A 20,478-nucleotide genomic window follows, 5' to 3' on the forward strand; every position below is an offset into this window, starting at 1 on the left:
TATCCCCCCCTCCCCCATATCCCCCCTCCCCCATATCCCCCCCTCCCCCATATCCCCCCCTCCCCCATATCCCCCCCCTCCCCCATATCCCCCCCTCCCCCATATCCCCCCCTCCCCCATATCTCCCCCCTCCCCCATATCTCCCCCCTCCCCCATATCTCCCCCCTCCCCCATATCTCCCCCCTCCCCCATATCTCCCCCCTCCCCCATATCTCCCCCCTCCCCCATAGCTCCCCCTCCCCCATAGCTCCCCCCTCCCCCATAGCTCCCCCCTCCCCCATAGCTCCCCCCTCCCCCATAGCTCCCCCCTCCCCCATAGCTCCCCCCTCCCCCATAGCTCCCCCCTCCCCCATAGCTCCCCCTCCCCCATAGCTCCCCCCTCCCCCATAGCTCCCCCCTCCCCCATAGCTCCCCCCTCCCCCATAGCTCCCCCCTCCCCCATAGCTCCCCCCTCCCCCATAGCTCCCCCCTCCCCCATAGCTCCCCCCTCCCCCATAGCTCCCCCCTCCCCCATAGCTCCCCCCTCCCCCATAGCTCCCCCCTCCCCCATAGCTCCCCCCTCCCCCATAGCTCCCCCCTCCCCCATAGCTCCCCCCTCCCCCATAGCTCCCCCCTCCCCCATAGCTCCCCCCTCCCCATAGCTCCCCCCTCCCCCATAGCTCCCCCCTCCCCCATAGCTCCCCCCTCCCCCATAGCTCCCCCCTCCCCCATAGCTCCCCCCTCCCCCATAGCTCCCCCCTCCCCCATAGCTCCCCCCTCCCCCATAGCTCCCCCCTCCCCCATAGCTCCCCCCTCCCCCATAGCTCCCCCCTCCCCCATAGCTCCCCCCTCCCCCATAGCTCCCCCCTCCCCCATAGCTCCCCCCTCCCCCATAGCTCCCCCCTCCCCCATAGCTCCCCCCTCCCCCATAGCTCCCCCCTCCCCCATAGCTCCCCCCTCCCCCATAGCTCCCCCCTCCCCCATAGCTCCCCCTCCCCCATAGCTCCCCCCTCCCCATAGCTCCCCCCTCCCCCATAGCTCCCCCCTCCCCCATAGCTCCCCCCTCCCCCATAGCTCCCCCCTCCCCCATAGCTCCCCCCCCTCCCCCATAGCTCCCCCCTCCCCCATAGCTCCCCCTCCCCCATAGCTCCCCCCTCCCCCATAGCTCCCCCCTCCCCCATAGCTCCCCCCTCCCCCATAGCTCCCCCCTCCCCCATAGCTCCCCCCTCCCCCATAGCTCCCCCCTCCCCCATAGCTCCCCCCTCCCCCATAGCTCCCCCTCCCCCATAGCTCCCCCCTCCCCCATAGCTCCCCCCTCCCCCATAGCTCCCCCCTCCCCCATAGCTCCCCCCTCCCCCATAGCTCCCCCCTCCCCCATAGCTCCCCCCTCCCCCATAGCTCCCCCCTCCCCCATAGCTCCCCCCTCCCCCATAGCTCCCCCCTCCCCCATAGCTCCCCCTCCCCATAGCTCCCCTCCCCCATAGCTCCCCCCTCCCCCATAGCTCCCCCCTCCCCCATAGCTCCCCCCTCCCCCATAGCTCCCCCCTCCCCCATAGCTCCCCCCTCCCCCATAGCTCCCCCCTCCCCCATAGCTCCCCCCTCCCCCATAGCTCCCCCCTCCCCCATAGCTCCCCCCTCCCCCATAGCTCCCCCCTCCCCCATAGCTCCCCCCTCCCCCATAGCTCCCCCCTCCCCCATAGCTCCCCCCTCCCCCATAGCTCCCCCCTCCCCATAGCTCCCCCCTCCCCCATAGCTCCCCCCTCCCCCATAGCTCCCCCCTCCCCCATAGCTCCCCCCTCCCCCATAGCTCCCCCCTCCCCCATAGCTCCCCCCTCCCCCATAGCTCCCCCCTCCCCCATAGCTCCCCCCTCCCCCATAGCTCCCCCCTCCCCCATAGCTCCCCCCTCCCCCATAGCTCCCCCCTCCCCCATAGCTCCCCCCTCCCCCATAGCTCCCCCCTCCCCCATAGCTCCCCCCTCCCCCATAGCTCCCCCCTCCCCCATAGCTCCCCCCTCCCCCATAGCTCCCCCCTCCCCCATAGCTCCCCCCTCCCCCATAGCTCCCCCCTCCCCCATAGCTCCCCCCTCCCCATAGCTCCCCCCTCCCCCATAGCTCCCCCCTCCCCCATAGCTCCCCCCTCCCCCATAGCTCCCCCCTCCCCCATAGCTCCCCCCTCCCCCATAGCTCCCCCCTCCCCCATAGCTCCCCCCTCCCCCATAGCTCCCCCTCCCCCATAGCTCCCCCCTCCCCCATAGCTCCCCCCTCCCCCATAGCTCCCCCCTCCCCCATAGCTCCCCCCTCCCCCATAGCTCCCCCCTCCCCCATAGCTCCCCCCTCCCCCATAGCTCCCCCCTCCCCCATAGCTCCCCCCTCCCCCATAGCTCCCCCCTCCCCCATAGCTCCCCCCTCCCCCATAGCTCCCCCCTCCCCCATAGCTCCCCCCTCCCCCATAGCTCCCCCCTCCCCCATAGCTCCCCCCTCCCCCATAGCTCCCCCCTCCCCCATAGCTCCCCCCTCCCCCATAGCTCCCCCCTCCCCCATAGCTCCCCCCTCCCCCATAGCTCCCCCCTCCCCCATAGCTCCCCCCTCCCCCATAGCTCCCCCCTCCCCCATAGCTCCCCCCTCCCCCATAGCTCCCCCTCCCCATAGCTCCCCCCTCCCCCATAGCTCCCCCCTCCCCCATAGCTCCCCCCTCCCCCATAGCTCCCCCCTCCCCCATAGCTCCCCCCTCCCCCATAGCTCCCCCCTCCCCATAGCTCCCCCCCCTCTCCCCCCCATAGCTCCCCCCTCCCCCATAGCTCCCCCCTCCCCCATAGCTCCCCCCTCCCCCATAGCTCCCCCCTCCCCCATAGCTCCCCCCTCCCCCATAGCTCCCCCCTCCCCCATAGCTCCCCCCTCCCCATAGCTCCCCCCTCCCCCATAGCTCCCCCCTCCCCCATAGCTCCCCCCTCCCCCATAGCTCCCCCCTCCCCCATAGCTCCCCCCTCCCCCATAGCTCCCCCCTCCCCCATAGCTCCCCCCTCCCCCATAGCTCCCCCCTCCCCCATAGCTCCCCCCTCCCCCATAGCTCCCCCCTCCCCCATAGCTCCCCCCTCCCCCATAGCTCCCCCCTCCCCCATAGCTCCCCCCTCCCCCATAGCTCCCCCTCCCCCATAGCTCCCCCCTCCCCCATAGCTCCCCCCTCCCCCATAGCTCCCCCCTCCCCCATAGCTCCCCCCTCCCCCATAGCTCCCCCCTCCCCCATAGCTCCCCCCTCCCCCATAGCTCCCCCCTCCCCCATAGCTCCCCCCTCCCCCATAGCTCCCCCCTCCCCCATAGCTCCCCCCTCCCCCATAGCTCCCCCCTCCCCCATAGCTCCCCCCTCCCCCATAGCTCCCCCCTCCCCCATAGCTCCCCCCTCCCCCATAGCTCCCCCCTCCCCCATAGCTCCCCCCTCCCCCATAGCTCCCCCCTCCCCCATAGCTCCCCCCTCCCCCATAGCTCCCCCCTCCCCCATAGCTCCCCCCTCCCCCATAGCTCCCCCCTCCCCATAGCTCCCCCCCTCCCCCATAGCTCCCCCCTCCCCCATAGCTCCCCCCTCCCCCATAGCTCCCCCCTCCCCCATAGCTCCCCCCTCCCCCATAGCTCCCCCCTCCCCCATAGCTCCCCCCTCCCCCATAGCTCCCCCCTCCCCCATAGCTCCCCCCTCCCCCATAGCTCCCCCCTCCCCCATAGCTCCCCCCTCCCCCATAGCTCCCCCCTCCCCCATAGCTCCCCCCTCCCCCATAGCTCCCCCCTCCCCCATAGCTCCCCCCTCCCCCATAGCTCCCCCCTCCCCCATAGCTCCCCCCTCCCCCATAGCTCCCCCCTCCCCCATAGCTCCCCCCTCCCCCATAGCTCCCCCCTCCCCCATAGCTCCCCCCTCCCCCATAGCTCCCCCCTCCCCCATAGCTCCCCCTCCCCCATAGCTCCCCCCTCCCCCATAGCTCCCCCCTCCCCCATAGCTCCCCCCTCCCCCATAGCTCCCCCCTCCCCCATAGCTCCCCCCTCCCCCATAGCTCCCCCCTCCCCCATAGCTCCCCCCTCCCCCATAGCTCCCCCCTCCCCCATAGCTCCCCCCTCCCCCATAGCTCCCCCCTCCCCCATAGCTCCCCCCTCCCCCATAGCTCCCCCCTCCCCCATAGCTCCCCCCTCCCCCATAGCTCCCCCCTCCCCCATAGCTCCCCCTCCCCCATAGCTCCCCCCTCCCCCATAGCTCCCCCCTCCCCCATAGCTCCCCCCTCCCCCATAGCTCCCCCCTCCCCCATAGCTCCCCCCTCCCCCATAGCTCCCCCCTCCCCCATAGCTCCCCCCTCCCCCATAGCTCCCCCCTCCCCCATAGCTCCCCCCTCCCCCATAGCTCCCCCCTCCCCCATAGCTCCCCCCTCCCCCATAGCTCCCCCCTCCCCCATAGCTCCCCCCTCCCCCATAGCTCCCCCCTCCCCCATAGCTCCCCCCTCCCCCATAGCTCCCCCCTCCCCCATAGCTCCCCCCTCCCCCATAGCTCCCCCCTCCCCCATAGCTCCCCCCTCCCCCATAGCTCCCCCCTCCCCCATAGCTCCCCCCTCCCCCATAGCTCCCCCCTCCCCCATAGCTCCCCCTCCCCCATAGCTCCCCCCTCCCCCATAGCTCCCCCCTCCCCCATAGCTCCCCCCTCCCCCATAGCTCCCCCCTCCCCCATAGCTCCCCCCTCCCCCATAGCTCCCCCCTCCCCCATAGCTCCCCCCTCCCCCATAGCTCCCCCCTCCCCCATAGCTCCCCCCTCCCCATAGCTCCCCCCTCCCCCATAGCTCCCCCCTCCCCCATAGCTCCCCCCTCCCCCATAGCTCCCCCCTCCCCCATAGCTCCCCCCTCCCCCATAGCTCCCCCCTCCCCCATAGCTCCCCCTCCCCCATAGCTCCCCCCTCCCCCATAGCTCCCCCCTCCCCCATAGCTCCCCCCTCCCCCATAGCTCCCCCCTCCCCCATAGCTCCCCCCTCCCCCATAGCTCCCCCCTCCCCCATAGCTCCCCCCTCCCCCATAGCTCCCCCCTCCCCCATAGCTCCCCCCTCCCCCATAGCTCCCCCCTCCCCCATAGCTCCCCCCTCCCCCATAGCTCCCCCCTCCCCCATAGCTCCCCCCTCCCCCATAGCTCCCCCCTCCCCCATAGCTCCCCCCTCCCCCATAGCTCCCCCCTCCCCCATAGCTCCCCCCTCCCCCATAGCTCCCCCCTCCCCCATAGCTCCCCCCTCCCCCATAGCTCCCCCCTCCCCCATAGCTCCCCCCTCCCCCATAGCTCCCCCCTCCCCCATAGCTCCCCCCTCCCCCATAGCTCCCCCCTCCCCCATAGCTCCCCCCTCCCCCATAGCTCCCCCCTCCCCCATAGCTCCCCCCTCCCCCATAGCTCCCCCCTCCCCCATAGCTCCCCCCTCCCCCATAGCTCCCCCCTCCCCCATAGCTCCCCCCTCCCCCATAGCTCCCCCCTCCCCCATAGCTCCCCCCTCCCCCATAGCTCCCCCCTCCCCCATAGCTCCCCCCTCCCCCATAGCTCCCCCCTCCCCCATAGCTCCCCCCTCCCCCATAGCTCCCCCCTCCCCCATAGCTCCCCCCTCCCCCATAGCTCCCCCCTCCCCCATAGCTCCCCCCTCCCCCATAGCTCCCCCCTCCCCCATAGCTCCCCCCTCCCCCATAGCTCCCCCCTCCCCCATAGCTCCCCCCTCCCCCATAGCTCCCCCCTCCCCCATAGCTCCCCCCTCCCCCATAGCTCCCCCCTCCCCCATAGCTCCCCCCTCCCCCATAGCTCCCCCCTCCCCCATAGCTCCCCCCTCCCCCATAGCTCCCCCCTCCCCCATAGCTCCCCCCTCCCCCATAGCTCCCCCCTCCCCCATAGCTCCCCCCTCCCCCATAGCTCCCCCCTCCCCCATAGCTCCCCCCTCCCCCATAGCTCCCCCCTCCCCCATAGCTCCCCCCTCCCCCATAGCTCCCCCCTCCCCCATAGCTCCCCCCTCCCCCATAGCTCCCCCCTCCCCCATAGCTCCCCCCTCCCCCATAGCTCCCCCCTCCCCCATAGCTCCCCCCCTCCCCCATAGCTCCCCCCTCCCCCATAGCTCCCCCCTCCCCCATAGCTCCCCCCTCCCCCATAGCTCCCCCCTCCCCCATAGCTCCCCCCTCCCCCATAGCTCCCCCCTCCCCCATAGCTCCCCCCTCCCCCATAGCTCCCCCCTCCCCCATAGCTCCCCCCTCCCCCATAGCTCCCCCCTCCCCCATAGCTCCCCCCTCCCCCATAGCTCCCCCCTCCCCCATAGCTCCCCCCTCCCCCATAGCTCCCCCCTCCCCCATAGCTCCCCCCCTCCCCCATAGCTCCCCCCTCCCCCATAGCTCCCCCCTCCCCCATAGCTCCCCCCTCCCCCATAGCTCCCCCCTCCCCCATAGCTCCCCCCTCCCCCATAGCTCCCCCCTCCCCCATAGCTCCCCCCTCCCCCATAGCTCCCCCCTCCCCCATAGCTCCCCCCTCCCCCATAGCTCCCCCCTCCCCCATAGCTCCCCCCTCCCCCATAGCTCCCCCCTCCCCCATAGCTCCCCCCCTCCCCCATAGCTCCCCCCTCCCCCATAGCTCCCCCCTCCCCCATAGCTCCCCCCTCCCCCATAGCTCCCCCCTCCCCCATAGCTCCCCCCTCCCCCATAGCTCCCCCCTCCCCCATAGCTCCCCCCTCCCCCATAGCTCCCCCCTCCCCCATAGCTCCCCCCTCCCCCATAGCTCCCCCCTCCCCCATAGCTCCCCCCTCCCCCATAGCTCCCCCCTCCCCCATAGCTCCCCCCTCCCCCATAGCTCCCCCCTCCCCCATAGCTCCCCCCTCCCCCATAGCTCCCCCCTCCCCCATAGCTCCCCCCTCCCCCATAGCTCCCCCCTCCCCCATAGCTCCCCCCTCCCCCATAGCTCCCCCCTCCCCCATAGCTCCCCCCTCCCCCATAGCTCCCCCCTCCCCCATAGCTCCCCCCTCCCCCATAGCTCCCCCCTCCCCCATAGCTCCCCCCTCCCCCATAGCTCCCCCCTCCCCCATAGCTCCCCCTCCCCCATAGCTCCCCCCTCCCCCATAGCTCCCCCCTCCCCCATAGCTCCCCCCTCCCCCATAGCTCCCCCCTCCCCCATAGCTCCCCCCTCCCCCATAGCTCCCCCCTCCCCCATAGCTCCCCCCTCCCCCATAGCTCCCCCCTCCCCCATAGCTCCCCCCTCCCCCATAGCTCCCCCCTCCCCCATAGCTCCCCCCTCCCCCATAGCTCCCCCCTCCCCCATAGCTCCCCCCTCCCCCATAGCTCCCCCCTCCCCCATAGCTCCCCCCTCCCCCATAGCTCCCCCCTCCCCCATAGCTCCCCCCTCCCCCATAGCTCCCCCCTCCCCCATAGCTCCCCCCTCCCCCATAGCTCCCCCCTCCCCCATAGCTCCCCCCTCCCCCATAGCTCCCCCCTCCCCCATAGCTCCCCCCTCCCCCATAGCTCCCCCCTCCCCCATAGCTCCCCCCTCCCCCATAGCTCCCCCCCCTCCCCCATAGCTCCCCCCTCCCCCATAGCTCCCCCCTCCCCCATAGCTCCCCCCCTCCCCCATAGCTCCCCCCTCCCCCATAGCTCCCCCCTCCCCCATACCATAGCTCCCCCCTCCCCCATAGCTCCCCCCTCCCCCATAGCTCCCCCCTCCCCCATAGCTCCCCCCTCCCCCATAGCTCCCCCCTCCCCCATAGCTCCCCCCTCCCCCATAGCTCCCCCCTCCCCCATAGCTCCCCCCTCCCCCATAGCTCCCCCCTCCCCCATAGCTCCCCCCTCCCCCATAGCTCCCCCCTCCCCCATAGCTCCCCCCTCCCCCATAGCTCCCCCCTCCCCCATAGCTCCCCCCTCCCCATAGCTCCCCCCTCCCCCATAGCTCCCCCCCTCCCCCATAGCTCCCCCCTCCCCCATAGCTCCCCCCTCCCCCATAGCTCCCCCCTCCCCCATAGCTCCCCCCTCCCCCATAGCTCCCCCCTCCCCCATAGCTCCCCCCTCCCCCATAGCTCCCCCCTCCCCCATAGCTCCCCCCTCCCCCATAGCTCCCCCCTCCCCCATAGCTCCCCCCTCCCCCATAGCTCCCCCTCCCCATAGCTCCCCCCTCCCCCATAGCTCCCCCCTCCCCCATAGCTCCCCCCTCCCCATAGCTCCCCCCTCCCCCATAGCTCCCCCCTCCCCCATAGCTCCCCCCTCCCCCATAGCTCCCCCCTCCCCCCATAGCTCCCCCCTCCCCCATAGCTCCCCCCTCCCCCATAGCTCCCCCTCCCCATAGCTCCCCCTCCCCCATAGCTCCCCCCTCCCCCATAGCTCCCCCCTCCCCTAGCTCCCCCTCCCCCATAGCTCCCCCTCCCCATAGCTCCCCCCTCCCCCATAGCTCCCCCCTCCCCCATAGCTCCCCCTCCCCCATAGCTCCCCCCTCCCCCATAGCTCCCCCCTCCCCCATAGCTCCCCCCTCCCCCATAGCTCCCCCCTCCCCATAGCTCCCCCCTCCCCCATAGCTCCCCCCTCCCCCATAGCTCCCCCCTCCCCCATAGCTCCCCCCTCCCCCATAGCTCCCCCTCCCCATAGCTCCCCCCTCCCCCATAGCTCCCCCCTCCCCCATAGCTCCCCCCTCCCCCATAGCTCCCCCCTCCCCCATAGCTCCCCCCTCCCCCATAGCTCCCCCCTCCCCCATAGCTCCCCCCTCCCCCATAGCTCCCCCCTCCCCCATAGCTCCCCCCTCCCCCATAGCTCCCCCCTCCCCCATAGCTCCCCCCTCCCCATAGCTCCCCCCTCCCCCATAGCTCCCCCCTCCCCCATAGCTCCCCCTCCCCATAGCTCCCCCCTCCCCCATAGCTCCCCCCTCCCCCATAGCTCCCCCCCTCCCCCATAGCTCCCCCCTCCCCCATAGCTCCCCCTCCCCCATAGCTCCCCCCTCCCCATAGCTCCCCCCTCCCCCATAGCTCCCCCCTCCCCCATAGCTCCCCCCTCCCCCATAGCTCCCCCCTCCCCCATAGCTCCCCCCTCCCCCATAGCTCCCCCCTCCCCCATAGCTCCCCCCTCCCCCATAGCTCCCCCCTCCCCCATAGCTCCCCCCTCCCCAAGCTCCCCCCTCCCCCATAGCTCCCCCCTCCCCCATAGCTCCCCCCTCCCCCATAGCTCCCCCCTCCCCCCATAGCTCCCCCTCCCCCATAGCTCCCCCCTCCCCCATAGCTCCCCCCTCCCCCATAGCTCCCCCCCTCCCCCATAGCTCCCCCCTCCCCCATAGCTCCCCCCTCCCCCATAGCTCCCCCCTCCCCCATAGCTCCCCCTCCCCCATAGCTCCCCCCTCCCCCATAGCTCCCCCTCCCCCATAGCTCCCCCCTCCCCCATAGCTCCCCCCTCCCCCATAGCTCCCCCCTCCCCCATAGCTCCCCCCTCCCCCATAGCTCCCCCCTCCCCCATAGCTCCCCCCTCCCCCATAGCTCCCCCCTCCCCCATAGCTCCCCCCTCCCCCATAGCTCCCCCCTCCCCCATAGCTCCCCCCTCCCCCATAGCTCCCCCCTCCCCCATAGCTCCCCCCTCCCCATAGCTCCCCCTCCCCCATAGCTCCCCCCTCCCCCATAGCTCCCCCCTCCCCCATAGCTCCCCCCTCCCCCATAGCTCCCCCCTCCCCCATAGCTCCCCCCTCCCCCATAGCTCCCCCCTCCCCCATAGCTCCCCCCTCCCCCATAGCTCCCCCCTCCCCCATAGCTCCCCCCTCCCCCATAGCTCCCCCCTCCCCCATAGCTCCCCCCTCCCCCATAGCTCCCCCCTCCCCCATAGCTCCCCCTCCCCATAGCTCCCCCTCCCCCATAGCTCCCCCCTCCCCCATAGCTCCCCCCCTCCCCCATAGCTCCCCCCCTCCCCCATAGCTCCCCCCTCCCCCATAGCTCCCCCCTCCCCCATAGCTCCCCCCTCCCCCATAGCTCCCCCTCCCCATAGCTCCCCCCTCCCCCATAGCTCCCCCCTCCCCCATAGCTCCCCCCTCCCCATAGCTCCCCCCTCCCCCATAGCTCCCCCCTCCCCCATAGCTCCCCCCTCCCCCATAGCTCCCCCCTCCCCATAGCTCCCCCCTCCCCCATAGCTCCCCCCTCCCCCATAGCTCCCCCCTCCCCCATAGCTCCCCCCTCCCCCATAGCTCCCCCCTCCCCCATAGCTCCCCCCTCCCCCATAGCTCCCCCCTCCCCCCATAGCTCCCCCCTCCCCCATAGCTCCCCCCTCCCCCATAGCTCCCCCCCTCCCCCCATAGCTCCCCCCTCCCCCATAGCTCCCCCCTCCCCCATAGCTCCCCCCTCCCCCATAGCTCCCCCCTCCCCCATAGCTCCCCCCTCCCCCCATAGCTCCCCCCTCCCCCATAGCTCCCCCCTCCCCCATAGCTCCCCCCCTCCCCATAGCTCCCCCCTCCCCCATAGCTCCCCCCCCCCCCCCCATAGCTCCCCCCTCCCCACCCATAGCTCCCCCCTCCCCCATAGCTCCCCCCTCCCCCATAGCTCCCCCCCTCCCCCATAGCTCCCCCCTCCCCCATAGCTCCCCCCTCCCCCATAGCTCCCCCCTCCCCATAGCTCCCCCCTCCCCCATAGCTCCCCCCTCCCCCATAGCTCCCCCCTCCCCCATAGCTCCCCCCTCCCCCATAGCTCCCCCCTCCCCCATAGCTCCCCCCTCCCCCATAGCTCCCCCCTCCCCCATAGCTCCCCCCTCCCCCATAGCTCCCCCCTCCCCCATAGCTCCCCCCTCCCCCATAGCTCCCCCCTCCCCATAGCTCCCCCTCCCCCATAGCTCCCCCCTCCCCCATAGCTCCCCCCTCCCCATAGCTCCCCCCTCCCCCATAGCTCCCCCCTCCCCCATAGCTCCCCCCTCCCCCATAGCTCCCCCCTCCCCCATAGCTCCCCCCTCCCCCCATAGCTCCCCCCTCCCCATAGCTCCCCCCTCCCCCATAGCTCCCCCCTCCCCCATAGCTCCCCCCTCCCCCATAGCTCCCCCCTCCCCCATAGCTCCCCCCTCCCCCATAGCTCCCCCCTCCCCCATAGCTCCCCCCTCCCCCATAGCTCCCCCCTCCCCCATAGCTCCCCCCTCCCCATAGCTCCCCCCTCCCCCATAGCTCCCCCCTCCCCCATAGCTCCCCCCTCCCCCATAGCTCCCCCCTCCCCCATAGCTCCCCCCTCCCCCATAGCTCCCCCCTCCCCCATAGCTCCCCCTCCCCCATAGCTCCCCCCTCCCCCATAGCTCCCCCCTCCCCCATAGCTCCCCCCTCCCCCATAGCTCCCCCCTCCCCCATAGCTCCCCCCTCCCCCATAGCTCCCCCCTCCCCCATAGCTCCCCCCTCCCCCATAGCTCCCCCCTCCCCCATAGCTCCCCCCTCCCCCATAGCTCCCCCCTCCCCCATAGCTCCCCCCTCCCCCATAGCTCCCCCCTCCCCCATAGCTCCCCCCTCCCCCATAGCTCCCCCCTCCCCCATAGCTCCCCCCTCCCCCATAGCTCCCCCCTCCCCCATAGCTCCCCCCTCCCCCATAGCTCCCCCCTCCCCCATAGCTCCCCCCTCCCCCATAGCTCCCCCCTCCCCCATAGCTCCCCCCTCCCCCATAGCTCCCCCCTCCCCCATAGCTCCCCCCTCCCCCATAGCTCCCCCCCTCCCCCATAGCTCCCCCCCTCCCCCCATAGCTCCCCCCTCCCCCATAGCTCCCCCCTCCCCCATAGCTCCCCCCTCCCCCATAGCTCCCCCCTCCCCCCATAGCTCCCCCCTCCCCCATAGCTCCCCCCTCCCCCCATAGCTCCCCCCTCCCCCATAGCTCCCCCCTCCCCCATAGCTCCCCCCTCCCCCATAGCTCCCCCCTCCCCCATAGCTCCCCCTCCCCATAGCTCCCCCCTCCCCCATAGCTCCCCCCTCCCCCATAGCTCCCCCCTCCCCCATAGCTCCCCCCTCCCCCATAGCTCCCCCTCCCCCATAGCTCCCCCCTCCCCCATAGCTCCCCCCTCCCCCATAGCTCCCCCCTCCCCCATAGCTCCCCCCTCCCCCCATAGCTCCCCCCTCCCCCATAGCTCCCCCCTCCCCCATAGCTCCCCCCTCCCCCATAGCTCCCCCCCTCCCCCCATAGCTCCCCCCTCCCCCATAGCTCCCCCCTCCCCCATAGCTCCCCCCTCCCCCATAGCTCCCCCCTCCCCCATAGCTCCCCCCTCCCCCATAGCTCCCCCCTCCCCATAGCTCCCCCCTCCCCCATAGCTCCCCCTCCCCCATAGCTCCCCCCTCCCCCATAGCTCCCCCCTCCCCCATAGCTCCCCCCTCCCCCATAGCTCCCCCCCTCCCCCATAGCTCCCCCTCCCCATAGCTCCCCCCTCCCCATAGCTCCCCCCTCCCCCATAGCTCCCCCCTCCCCCATAGCTCCCCCCTCCCCCATAGCTCCCCCCTCCCCCATAGCTCCCCCCTCCCCCATAGCTCCCCCCTCCCCCATAGCTCCCCCCTCCCCCATAGCTCCCCCCTCCCCCATAGCTCCCCCCTCCCCCATAGCTCCCCCCTCCCCCATAGCTCCCCCCTCCCCCATAGCTCCCCCCTCCCCATAGCTCCCCCTCCCCCATAGCTCCCCCCTCCCCCATAGCTCCCCCCTCCCCCATAGCTCCCCCCTCCCCCATAGCTCCCCCCTCCCCCATAGCTCCCCCCTCCCCCATAGCTCCCCCCTCCCCCATAGCTCCCCCCTCCCCCATAGCTCCCCCCTCCCCCATAGCTCCCCCCTCCCCCATAGCTCCCCCCTCCCCCATAGCTCCCCCCTCCCCCATAGCTCCCCCCTCCCCCATAGCTCCCCCCCTCCCCCATAGCTCCCCCCTCCCCCATAGCTCCCCCCTCCCCCATAGCTCCCCCCTCCCCCATAGCTCCCCCCTCCCCCATAGCTCCCCCCTCCCCCATAGCTCCCCCCTCCCCATAGCTCCCCCCTCCCCCATAGCTCCCCCCTCCCCCATAGCTCCCCCCCTCCCCCATAGCTCCCCCCTCCCCCATAGCTCCCCCCTCCCCCATAGCTCCCCCCTCCCCCATAGCTCCCCCCTCCCCCATAGCTCCCCCCTCCCCCATAGCTCCCCCCTCCCCCATAGCTCCCCCCTCCCCCATAGCTCCCCCTCCCCCATAGCTCCCCCCTCCCCCATAGCTCCCCCCTCCCCCATAGCTCCCCCCTCCCCCATAGCTCCCCCCTCCCCCATAGCTCCCCCCCCTTCCCCCATAGCTCCCCCTCCCCCATAGCTCCCCCCTCCCCCATAGCTCCCCCCTCCCCCATAGCTCCCCCCCTCCCCCATAGCTCCCCCCTCCCCCATAGCTCCCCCCTCCCCCATAGCTCCCCCCTCCCCATAGCTCCCCCCTCCCCCATAGCTCCCCCCTCCCCCATAGCTCCCCCCTCCCCCATAGCTCCCCCCTCCCCCATAGCTCCCCCCTCCCCATAGCTCCCCCCTCCCCCATAGCTCCCCCCTCCCCCATAGCTCCCCCCTCCCCCATAGCTCCCCCCTCCCCCATAGCTCCCCCTCCCCCATAGCTCCCCCCTCCCCCATAGCTCCCCCTCCCCCATAGCTCCCCCCTCCCCCATAGCTCCCCCCTCCCCCATAGCTCCCCCCTCCCCCATAGCTCCCCCCTCCCCCATAGCTCCCCCCTCCCCCATAGCTCCCCCCTCCCCCATAGCTCCCCCCTCCCCCATAGCTCCCCCCTCCCCCATAGCTCCCCCCTCCCCCATAGCTCCCCCCTCCCCCATAGCTCCCCCCTCCCCCATAGCTCCCCCCTCCCCCATAGCTCCCCCCTCCCCCATAGCTCCCCCCTCCCCCATAGCTCCCCCCTCCCCCATAGCTCCCCCCTCCCCCATAGCTCCCCCCTCCCCCATAGCTCCCCCCTCCCCCATAGCTCCCCCCTCCCCATAGCTCCCCCCTCCCCCATAGCTCCCCCCTCCCCCATAGCTCCCCCCTCCCCCATAGCTCCCCCCTCCCCCATAGCTCCCCCCTCCCCCATAGCTCCCCCCTCCCCCATAGCTCCCCCCTCCCCCATAGCTCCCCCCTCCCCCATAGCTCCCCCCTCCCCCATAGCTCCCCCCTCCCCCATAGCTCCCCCCTCCCCCATAGCTCCCCCCTCCCCCATAGCTCCCCCCTCCCCCATAGCTCCCCTCCCCCATAGCTCCCCCCTCCCCCATAGCTCCCCCCTCCCCCATAGCTCCCCCCTCCCCCATAGCTCCCCCCTCCCCCATAGCTCCCCCCTCCCCATAGCTCCCCCCTCCCCCATAGCTCCCCCCCTCCCCCATAGCTCCCCCCTCCCCCATAGCTCCCCCCTCCCCCATAGCTCCCCCCTCCCCCATAGCTCCCCCCTCCCCCATAGCTCCCCCCTCCCCCATAGCTCCCCCTCCCCCATAGCTCCCCCCTCCCCCATAGCTCCCATAGCTCCCCCCTCCCCCATAGCTCCCCCCTCCCCCATAGCTCCCCCCTCCCCCATAGCTCCCCCCTCCCCCATAGCTCCCCCCTCCCCCATAGCTCCCCCCCTCCCCCATAGCTCCCCCCTCCCCCATAGCTCCCCCCTCCCCATAGCTCCCCCCTCCCCCATAGCTCCCCCCTCCCCCATAGCTCCCCCCTCCCCCATAGCTCCCCCCTCCCCCATAGCTCCCCCTCCCCCATAGCTCCCCCCTCCCCCATAGCTCCCCCCTCCCCCATAGCTCCCCCTCCCCATAGCTCCCCCCTCCCCCATAGCTCCCCCCTCCCCCATAGCTCCCCCCTCCCCCATAGCTCCCCCCTCCCCCATAGCTCCCCCCTCCCCCATAGCTCCCCCCTCCCCCATAGCTCCCCCTCCCCCATAGCTCCCCCCTCCCCCATAGCTCCCCCCTCCCCCATAGCTCCCCCCTCCCCCATAGCTCCCCCCTCCCCCATAGCTCCCCCCTCCCCCATAGCTCCCCCCTCCCCATAGCTCCCCCCCTCCCCCATAGCTCCCCCCTCCCCCATAGCTCCCCCCTCCCCCATAGCTCCCCCCTCCCCCATAGCTCCCCCCTCCCCCATAGCTCCCCCCTCCCCCCATAGCTCCCCCCTCCCCCATAGCTCCCCCTCCCCCATAGCTCCCCCCTCCCCCATAGCTCCCCCCTCCCCCATAGCTCCCCCCTCCCCCATAGCTCCCCCCTCCCCCATAGCTCCCCCCTCCCCCATAGCTCCCCCCTCCCCCATAGCTCCCCCCTCCCCCATAGCTCCCCCTCCCCCATAGCTCCCCCCTCCCCCATAGCTCCCGCTCCCCCCCATAGCTCCCCCCTCCCCCATAGCTCCCCCCTCCCCCATAGCTCCCCCCTCCCCCATAGCTCCCCCCTCCCCCATAGCTCCCCCCTCCCCCATAGCTCCCCCCTCCCCCATAGCTCCCCCCTCCCCCATAGCTCCCCCCTCCCCCATAGCTCCCCCCTCCCCCATAGCTCCCCCCTCCCCCCATAGCTCCCCCCCTCCCCCATAGCTCCCCCCTCCCCCATAGCTCCCCCCTCCCCCATAGCTCCCCCCTCCCCCCATAGCTCCCCCCTCCCCCATAGCTCCCCCCTCCCCCATAGCTCCCCCCTCCCCCATAGCTCCCCCCTCCCCCATAGCTCCCCCCTCCCCCATAGCTCCCCCTCCCCCATAGCTCCCCCCTCCCCCATAGCTCCCCCCTCCCCCATAGCTCCCCCCTCCCCCATAGCTCCCCCCTCCCCCATAGCTCCCCCCTCCCCCATAGCTCCCCCCTCACCCCATAGCTCCCCCCTCCCCCATAGCTCCCCCCTCCCCCATAGCTCCCCCCTCCCCCATAGCTCCCCCCTCCCCCATAGCTCCCCCCTCCCCCATAGCTCCCCCCTCCCCCATAGCTCCCCCCTCCCCCATAGCTCCCCCCTCCCCATAGCTCCCCCCTCCCCCATAGCTCCCCCCTCCCCCATAGCTCCCCCCTCCCCCATAGCTCCCCCCTCCCCCATAGCTCCCCCCTCCCCCATAGCTCCCCCCTCCCCCATAGCTCCCCCCCTCCCCCATAGCTCCCCCCCTCCCCCATAGCTCCCCCCCTCCCCCATAGCTCCCCCCTCCCCCATAGCTCCCCCCCTCCCCCATAGCTCCCCCCTCCCCCATAGCTCCCCCCCTCCCCCATAGCTCCCCCCTCCCCCATAGCTCCCCCCTCCCCCATAGCTCCCCCCTCCCCCATAGCTCCCCCCTCCCCCATAGCTCCCCCCTCCCCATAGCTCCCCCCCTCCCCCATAGCTCCCCCCTCCCCCATAGCTCCCCCCTCCCCCATAGCTCCCCCCTCCCCCATAGCTCCCCCCTCCCCCATAGCTCCCCCCTCCCCCATAGCTCCCCCCTCCCCCATAGCTCCCCCCTCCCCCATAGCTCCCCCCTCCCCCATAGCTCCCCCCTCCCCCATAGCTCCCCCCTCCCCCATAGCTCCCCCTCCCCCATAGCTCCCCCCTCCCCCATAGCTCCCCCCTCCCCCATAGCTCCCCCCTCCCCCATAGCTCCCCCCTCCCCCATAGCTCCCCCCTCCCCCATAGCTCCCCCCCCGCTCCCCCCATAGCTCCCCCCTCCCCCATAGCTCCCCCCTCCCCCTAGCTCCCCCTCCCCCATAGCTCCCCCCTCCCCCATAGCTCCCCCCTCCCCCATAGCTCCCCCCTCCCCCATAGCTCCCCCCTCCCCCATAGCTCCCCCCTCCCCCATAGCTCCCCCCTCCCCCATAGCTCCCCCCTCCCCCATAGCTCCCCCCTCCCCCATAGCTCCCCCTCCCCCATAGCTCCCCCCTCCCCCATAGCTCCCCCCTCCCCATAGCTCCCCCCTCCCCATAGCTCCCCCCCTCCCCCATAGCTCCCCCCTCCCCATAGCTCCCCCCTCCCCCATAGCTCCCCCCTCCCCCATAGCTCCCCCCTCCCCCATAGCTCCCCCCTCCCCCCATAGCTCCCCCCTCCCCCATAGCTCCCCCTCCCCCATAGCTCCCCCCTCCCCCATAGCTCCCCCCTCCCCCATAGCTCCCCCCTCCCCCATAGCTCCCCCCTCCCCCCATAGCTCCCCCCCCTCCCCCATAGCTCCCCCCTCCCCCATAGCTCCCCCCCCCTCCCCCATAGCTCCCCCCTCCCCATAGCTCCCCCCTCCCCCATAGCTCCCCCCTCCCCCATAGCTCCCCCTCCCCCATAGCTCCCCCCTCCCCCATAGCTCCCCCCTCCCCCATAGCTCCCCCCTCCCCCATAGCTCCCCCCTCCCCCATAGCTCCCCCCTCCCCCATAGCTCCCCCCTCCCCCATAGCTCCCCCTCCCCCATAGCTCCCCCCTCCCCCATAGCTCCCCCCTCCCCCATAGCTCCCCCCTCCCCCATAGCTCCCCCCTCCCCCATAGCTCCCCCCCCCTCCCCCATAGCTCCCCCCTCCCCCATAGCTCCCCCCTCCCCCATAGCTCCCCCCTCCCCCATAGCTCCCCCCTCCCCCATAGCTCCCCCCTCCCCCATAGCTCCCCCCTCCCCCATAGCTCCCCCCTCCCCCATAGCTCCCCCTCCCCCATAGCTCCCCCCTCCCCCATAGCTCCCCCCCTCCCCCATAGCTCCCCCCTCCCCCATAGCTCCCCCCTCCCCCATAGCTCCCCCCTCCCCCATAGCTCCCCCCTCCCCCATAGCTCCCCCCTCCCCCATAGCTCCCCCCTCCCCCATAGCTCCCCCCTCCCCCATAGCTCCCCCCTCCCCCATAGCTCCCCCCTCCCCCATAGCTCCCCCCTCCCCCATAGCTCCCCCCTCCCCCATAGCTCCCCCCTCCCCCATAGCTCCCCCCTCCCCCATAGCTCCCCCCTCCCCATAGCTCCCCCCTCCCCCATAGCTCCCCCTCCCCCATAGCTCCCCCCTCCCCCATAGCTCCCCCCTCCCCCATAGCTCCCCCCCTCCCCCATAGCTCCCCCCTCCCCCATAGCTCCCCCCTCCCCCATAGCTCCCCCCTCCCCCATAGCTCCCCCCTCCCCCATAGCTCCCCCCTCCCCCCATAGCTCCCCCCTCCCCCATAGCTCCCCCCTCCCCCATAGCTCCCCCCCTCCCCCATAGCTCCCCCCTCCCCCATAGCTCCCCCCTCCCCCATAGCTCCCCCCTCCCCCATAGCTCCCCCCTCCCCCATAGCTCCCCCCTCCCCCATAGCTCCCCCCTCCCCCATAGCTCCCCCTCCCCATAGCTCCCCCCTCCCCCATAGCTCCCCCCTCCCCCCCATAGCTCCCCCCTCCCCCATAGCTCCCCCCTCCCCCATAGCTCCCCCCTCCCCATAGCTCCCCCCTCCCCCATAGCTCCCCCCTCCCCCATAGCTCCCCCCTCCCCCATAGCTCCCCCCTCCCCATAGCTCCCCCCTCCCCCATAGCTCCCCCCTCCCCCATAGCTCCCCCCTCCCCATAGCTCCCCCTCCCCCATAGCTCCCCCCTCCCCCATAGCTCCCCCTCCCCCATTAGCTCCCCCCTCCCCCATAGCTCCCCCCTCCCCCATAGCTCCCCCCTCCCCCATAGCTCCCCCCTCCCCCATAGCTCCCCCCTCCCCCATTAGCTCCCCCCCTCCCCCATAGCTCCCCCCTCCCCCATAGCTCCCCCCTCCCCATAGCTCCCCCCTCCCCCATAGCTCCCCCCTCCCCCATAGCTCCCCCCTCCCCCATAGCTCCCCCCTCCCCCATAGCTCCCCCCTCCCCCATAGCTCCCCCCTCCCCCATAGCTCCCCCCTCCCCCATAGCTCCCCCCTCCCCCATAGCTCCCCCCTCCCCCATAGCTCCCCCTCCCCCATAGCTCCCCCCCTCCCCCATAGCTCCCCCCTCCCCCATAGCTCCCCCCTCCCCCATAGCTCCCCCCTCCCCCATAGCTCCCCCCTCCCCCATAGCTCCCCCCTCCCCCATAGCTCCCCCCTCCCCCATAGCTCCCCCCTCCCCCATAGCTCCCCCCTCCCCCATAGCTCCCCCCTCCCCCATAGCTCCCCCCTCCCCCATAGCTCCCCCCTCCCCCATAGCTCCCCCCTCCCCCATAGCTCCCCCCTCCCCCATAGCTCCCCCCTCCCCCATGCTCCCCCCTCCCCCATAGCTCCCCCTCCCCCATAGCTCCCCCCTCCCCCATAGCTCCCCCCTCCCCCATAGTCCCCCCTCCCCCATAGCTCCCCCCTCCCCCATAGCTCCCCCCTCCCCCATAGCTCCCCCCTCCCCCATAGCTCCCCCCTCCCCATAGCTCCCCCCTCCCCCATAGCTCCCCCCTCCCCCATAGCTCCCCCCTCCCCCATAGCTCCCCCCCCCCTCCCCCCCATAGCTCCCCCTCCCCATAGCTCCCCCCTCCCCCATAGCTCCCCCTCCCCCATAGCTCCCCCCTCCCCCATAGCTCCCCCCTCCCCCATAGCTCCCCCCTCCCCCATAGCTCCCCCCCTCCCCCATAGCTCCCCCCTCCCCCATAGCTCCCCCTCCCCCATAGCTCCCCCCTCCCCCATAGCTCCCCCCTCCCCATAGCTCCCCCTCCCCCATAGCTCCCCCCTTCCCCCATAGCTCCCCCCCTCCCCCATAGCTCCCCCCTCCCCCATAGCTCCCCCCTCCCCCATAGCTCCCCCCTCCCCCATAGCTCCCCCCTCCCCCATAGCTCCCCCCTCCCCCATAGCTCCCCCCTCCCCCATAGCTCCCCCCTCCCCCATAGCTCCCCCCTCCCCCATAGCTCCCCCCTCCCCCATAGCTCCCCCTCCCCCATAGCTCCCCCCTCCCCCATAGCTCCCCCCTCCCCCATAGCTCCCCCCTCCCCCATAGCTCCCCCCTCCCCCATAGCTCCCCCCTCCCCCATAGCTCCCCCCTCCCCCATAGCTCCCCCCTCCCCCATAGCTCCCCCCTCCCCCATAGCTCCCCCCCTCCCCCCATAGCTCCCCCCTCCCCCATAGCTCCCCCCTCCCCCATAGCTCCCCCCTCCCCCATAGCTCCCCTCCCAGCTCCCCCCTCCCCCATAGCTCCCCCCTCCCCCATAGCTCCCCCCTCCCCCATAGCTCCCCCCTCCCCCATAGCTCCCCCCTCCCCCATAGCTCCCCCCTCCCCCATAGCTCCCCCCTCCCCCATAGCTCCCCCCTCCCCCATAGCTCCCCCCCCTCCCCCATAGCTCCCCCCTCCCCCATAGCTCCCCCCTCCCCCATAGCTCCCCCCCTCCCCCATAGCTCCCCCCTCCCCCATAGCTCCCCCCTCCCCCATAGCTCCCCCCTCCCCCATAGCTCCCCCCTCCCCCATAGCTCCCCCCTCCCCCATAGCTCCCCCCTCCCCCATAGCTCCCCCCTCCCCCATAGCTCCCCCCCCATAGCCCCCCCATAGCTCCCCCCTCCCCCATAGCCTCCCCCTCCCCATAGCTCCCCCCTCCCCCATAGCTCCCCCTCCCCCATAGCTCCCCCTCCCCATAGCTCCCCCTCCCCCATAGCTCCCCCCTCCCCCATAGCTCCCCCTCCCCAGTCCCTCCCCATAGCTCCCCCCTCCCCATAGCTCCCCCCTCCCCCATAGCTCCCCCCCTCCCCCATAGCTCCCCCTCC

This window comes from Scyliorhinus torazame, chromosome 6, assembly GCF_047496885.1.
Source record: "Scyliorhinus torazame isolate Kashiwa2021f chromosome 6, sScyTor2.1, whole genome shotgun sequence".
Lineage (NCBI taxonomy): Eukaryota > Metazoa > Chordata > Chondrichthyes > Carcharhiniformes > Scyliorhinidae > Scyliorhinus > Scyliorhinus torazame.